The sequence below is a fragment of the Suricata suricatta genome, chromosome 9 (genome assembly GCF_006229205.1).
Source record: "Suricata suricatta isolate VVHF042 chromosome 9, meerkat_22Aug2017_6uvM2_HiC, whole genome shotgun sequence".
Classification (NCBI taxonomy): domain Eukaryota; kingdom Metazoa; phylum Chordata; class Mammalia; order Carnivora; family Herpestidae; genus Suricata; species Suricata suricatta.
Genome location: NC_043708.1, coordinates 73,454,204 through 73,459,989, shown reverse-complemented (window position 1 = coordinate 73,459,989; position 5,786 = coordinate 73,454,204).

Here is a 5,786-nt window from a genome sequence, read left to right as displayed (position 1 = left end):
GAGGTGGTGGTGATGGTGGAGGGCACTTAAGGGGAAGAGCACTGGGTGTTGTATGAAAAACAATTTGACAATAAAATATTATGGAGAAAAATAAAAAAATAAAATAAAATAAATTTAAAAAAAAATGCTGCCTACCTAGAGAAATATTTTACTTAAACCGACACTGTCTCTTTACCAATCAAAAGATATGCAAGGCCTAGGTTTACAAAATGAATGAATCTCTTCTCCTTCACCTAGAGATAGTCTCTTCAATAAATAATGTTGGGAAAACTGGATATCCATGTGCAAGAGAATGAAATTGGACCTTTAGCTTACATCATATACAAAATCAACCCAAATGAAATAAGGACTTTAAATATAAGACCTGAATTTTTAAACTCCTAGAAAAAACATAGAGGAAAACTTCTTGACATTGATCTGGGCAATGATTTTTTTTTTGATTTGACACCAAAAGCACAGCAACAAAAGGAAAAGTAAATAAGTGGGACTGAATCAAACTAAAAATCTTCTGCACAGCAAGGGAAACTATCAATTCAATGAAAAGGTATGCTACAGAAAGAGAAAAAATATTTATAAATTATACATCAGATAAGAGATTATTATCTACAATATGTAAAGAATCCCTACAAATGCAGAGCAAAATAATAATCCGATTTAAATGGGCAAAGGCTTTTAATAGATATTTCTCCAAAGATATTGAAATGGTCAATGGGTATATGAAAACATGTTAAAAATCACTAACCATTCAGGTAATGCAAATTAACACTACAATGAGATTTTTCTTCATCCCTACTAGAAAATCTATCTTCTTTTACCTTTAATATATGTATACATGTAAATGTATATATATATATCTATGTATAATATAATTTATTGTCAAATTTGCTAACATACAGTGTATATACAGTGTGCTCTTAGCTTTGGGGGTAGATTCCTGTGATTAATCCCTTACAATACAACACCCAGTGCTCATCCCAACAAGTGCCTCCCCTCAATGCCTATCACACATTTGCTGCTTCCCCCACCACCCCCACCAACCCTCACTTTGTTCTCTGTATTTAAGAATCCTTCCTCTCTGTTTAAAACTATTTTTCCCCTTCCCTTCTCTCATGGTCTTCTGTTAAGTTTCTCAACGTCCACATATGAATGAAAGCATATGATATTTGTCTTTTTCTGACGGACTTATTTTACTTAGCCTAATACCCTCCAGTTCCATCAACATTGTTGCAAATGACAGGATTTCATTCTTTCTCATTGACAAATAGTATTCCATTGTATAGATAAACCACATTTTTATCCATTCATCAGCTGATGGTCATTTGGCCTCTTTCCATAATTTGGCTGTTGTTGAAACAGCTGCTATAATTATTGGGGTCACGTGCCCCTATGAATCAGTACGCCTGTATCCTTTGGATAAATTCCTAGTAGCACTATTGCTGGGTTGTAGGGTAGTTCCATTTTTAAATTTTTGAGAAACCTCCACACTGTTTGCCAGAGCAGCTGCACCAGTATGCATTCCCACCAACAATGCATGAAAGTTCCTGTTTCTCCACATCCTTGCGAACATGTTGCTTCCTGAGTTGTTAATTTTAGCCACTCTAGTGTGAGACAGTATCTCAATGTGGTTTTAATTTGTATTTCTCTGATGATGAGTGATGTTGAGCATCTTTTCATGTGTCTGTTAGCCATCTGGAAGTCTTCTTTGGAAAAATATCTATTCATGTCTTCTGCCTATTTCTTCATGGAGTTATTTGCTTTTTGGGTGTTGAGTTTGGTAAGTTCTTTATATATTTTAGACATTAACCCTTTATCCAATACATCATTTGCAAATACCTTCTCCCATTCTATCCTTTTAGTTTTGTTGATTGTTTCCTTTGCAGTGCAAGAGATTTATATTGATAAGGTCCCAATAGTTAATTTTGCCCCCTTGCCTCCAGAGACATGTCAAGGAAGAAATTGCTGCAGCTGAGGTCAGAAAGATTGTTGCTTCTTTTCTCCACTAGAGTTTTGATGGTTTCCTATATCATGTTTAGGTCTTCCATCCATTTTGAGTTTATTTTTGTGTATGGTGTAAGAAAGTGGTCCAGTTTCATTCTTCTCCATATTGCTATCCAGTTCCCCCAGCATCATTAGCTAAAGAGACTTTTTCCCACTGGATACTCACTCCTGCTTTGTCAAAGATTATTTGGCCATACATTTGTGGGTCCAATTCTGGTTTCTCCATTCTATTCCATTGGTCTATGTGTCTGTTCTTGTGCCAATACCATACTGTTTTAATGATTACAGCTTTGTAGTAGAGGCTAAAGTTTGGGATTGTAATGCCTCCCACTTTGGTTTTCTTTTTCAACATAACTTTGGCTATTTGGGATTTTTTTGTGGTTCTATATAAAACTGAGGATTGTTGCTTCTAGCTTTGAAAAGAATGCTGGTACAATTTTGATTGGAACTGTATTGAATGTGTAGATTGCTTTGGGTAGTATGACATTTTAACAATATTTGTTCTTCTGACCCATGAGCATGGAATGTTTTCCATTTCCTTTGTGTCCTCGTCAATTTCTTTCATAAGTTTTCTACATTTTCAGCATACATATCTTTTATTTTTTTGGCTAGGTTTACTCCTAAATATGTTATGGTTCTTGGTGCAAATGTAAATGGGATAAATTTTTGATTTCTCTTTCTGGTGCTTCATTATTGGTATACAGAAATGCAACTGATTTCTCTACATTGATTTTGTATCCTGAAACTTTGCTGAATTCATGTATCAGTTCTAGCATGATTTTGGTGGAGCCTTTTGGGTTTTCCATGTAGAGTATTATGTCATCTGCAAAAAGTGAAAGTTTGACTTTTTTTTTTTTGCCAATTCTGATGCCTTTTATTTCATTTTGTTGTCTGATTGCTGAGGCCAGGACTTCCAACACTGTGTTAAACAACAGTGGTTAGAGTGGACATCCCTGCCATGTTCCTGATCTCAGAGGGAAAGCTCTCAGTTTTTCCCCATTGAGGATGATATTAGCTGTGGGCTTTTCATATATGGCTTTTATGATGTTTGGGTATGTTCCTTCTATTCTACTTTCTTGAGGGGTTTTGTTAAGAAAGAATGCTGTATTTTGCCAAATGCTTTTTCTGCATCTATTGACAAGATCCTATCTTTTCTTCTTATCCTTTTTTCCATTAATATGATGTACCACATTGATTGGTTTGTGAATATTGAACCAGCCCTATAGCCCAGGAATTAATCCCACTTGATTGTGGTGAAAAATTCTTTTGGTATACTGTTGAATTTGATTTGCTAGTATCTTGGTGACAATTTCTGCATCAACGTTCATCAGGGATATTGGCCTATAATTCTCCTTTGGGGGAGTCTCTTTCTAATTTTGGAATCAAGGCAATACTGGCTTCATAGAATAAATCTAGAAGCTTTCTTTCCATTTCTATTCTTTGGAACAGCTTGAGAAGGATAGGTATTAACTCTGCTTTAAATGTCTGATGGAATTCCCCTGGAAAGCCATCTGACCCAGGACTCTTATTTGTTGGGAGATTTTTGATAATTGATTCAATTTCTTCACTGACTATGAGTCTATTCAAATTTCATATTTCTTCCTGTTTCAGTTTTGGTAGTGTGTGAGTTTCTAGGAATTCATTCCTTTCCTCCAGGTTGTCCACTTTGTTGGCATATAATTCTTCATAGTTTTCTCTGATAATTGTTTGTATTTCTGTGATGTTGATTGTGGTATGTCTTCTTTCATTCAAGATTTTATCTATTTGGGTCCTCTCTCTTTTCTTTTTGAAAGAACCCTGGGTAGGGTTTATCAATTTTGTTTATTTTTTCAAAAAGAAAAAACAGCTCAGGGCACCTGAGTGGCTCAGTCGGTTAAGCCTCCGACTTCGGCTCAGGTCATGATCTCACATTCATGGATTTGAGCGCCTCATCAGGCTCTGTGCTGACAGACAGCTCAGAGCCTGGAGCCTGCTTCTAATTCTGTGTCTCCCTCTCTCTCTGCCCCTCCCTGATCATGCTCTGTCTCTCTCTGTCTCAAAAATAAATAAAACATTTTAAAAAATTAAAAAAAAAATAGTTCTTATATTGACTGGTCTGTTCTACCTTTTTTTTTTTTTGCTTCTATATGGTTTATTTTTGCTCTGATCTTTATTATTTCTCTTCTCCTGGCTTTGGGGTTTCTTTGCTGTTCTGCTTCTAGTTCCTTTAGGTGTCCTGTTAGATTTTGTATTTGGGACTTTTCTTGTTTCTCAATGTAGGCCTGGATTGCAATGTACTTTGCTCTTATGACTGTCTTTGCTGCATACTAAAGGGTTTGAACTGTTGTGTTTTCATTTTCATTTGCTTCTATGTTTTTTTAAATTTCTTCTTTAATTGCCTGGTTGCTCCATTCATTCTTTAGTAGGATGTTCTTTAACTTCCATGCATTTGGAGGCTTTCCAAATTTTTTCCTGTGGTTGATTTCAAGTTTGATAGCATTGTGATCAGAAAATATGCATGGCCTGGTCTCAATTCTTTTATATATTAAGGGTTTTATGACTCAGTATGTGATCTATCTTGGAGAATGTTCCATGTGCACTCAAAAAGAATGTGTATTCTGTTGCTTTGGGATGAAAAGTTCTAAATATATTTGTCAAGTCAATCGGGTCAAGTGTATCTTTCAAGGCTATTGTTTCTTTAGTGATTTTTTTGCCCAGATGATCTGTCCACTGATGTAAGTGGAGTATTAAATCCACTGCAATTATAGTATTCCTATCAATAAGATTGCCTATGTTTGTGATCAACTGACTTATGTATTTGGGTGCATTCAAGTTGGGAGCAAAAACATATACAATTAACTCTTCTTGATGGATAGACCCCATAATTATGATATAATGCTCTTCTTCATCTCTTGTTACAGCCTTCAGTTTAAAACCTAGGTTGTGTGATATACGTGTGGCTACTCCAGCTTTCTTATGACTTCCACAGAATGACTATTATCAAAAATTCAAAAGATAACAAGCATTGGTGAGGATGTGGAAAGAAAGGGAGCCCTTATACATTGTTGGTAGGAATGTAACGCAGTATAATCACCAGGAAAATAGTATGGTGGTCTCTCAAAAAAATTTAAAAATAGAACTACTATGTGATCCAGCAAATCTAACTCCTGAATATATATCCAAATGAAATAAAAATCACACTCTCAAAAAGTTATCTGCACTCCCCATGTCCATTATAGCACTACTAACAATAGACAAGCTGTGGAAGCAACCTAAGTTCATTGACACATGAGTGGATAAATACACACACACACACACACACACACACACACACACACAATAGAATATTATTTATTTGGCCTTTAAAGAGAAGTAAATCCTGCCATTTGTGATAACACAGATGAATCGGGGCAGCTGGAAGGGGGCATGCATTATGCTAACTGAAATAAAACAGGCACAGAAAGACAAATACTTTCTGACTTCATTTATATACAGAATCTAAAAAATTAAATAACAGAGTACTAGAGAATAGAATGGTTGTTACTAAGGTCTGGGATGTCAGATAAAGGGGAGATATTAGTGAAAGAGTACAAGCGTTCAGTTACTAGAAGAATAAGTTTTATAGACCTATGTACAGCATGATGACTACAGTTAATGTATAGTTGGGAGTGCCTGGGTGGCTCAGTCAGATAAGCAACTGACTTCAGTTCAGGTGAGATCAAGCCCTACATAAGGCTCTGTGGTAACAGCTCAGAGCCTGGATCCTGCATCAGATTCTGTGTCTCCCTTTCTTTCTGCCCATCCACTGC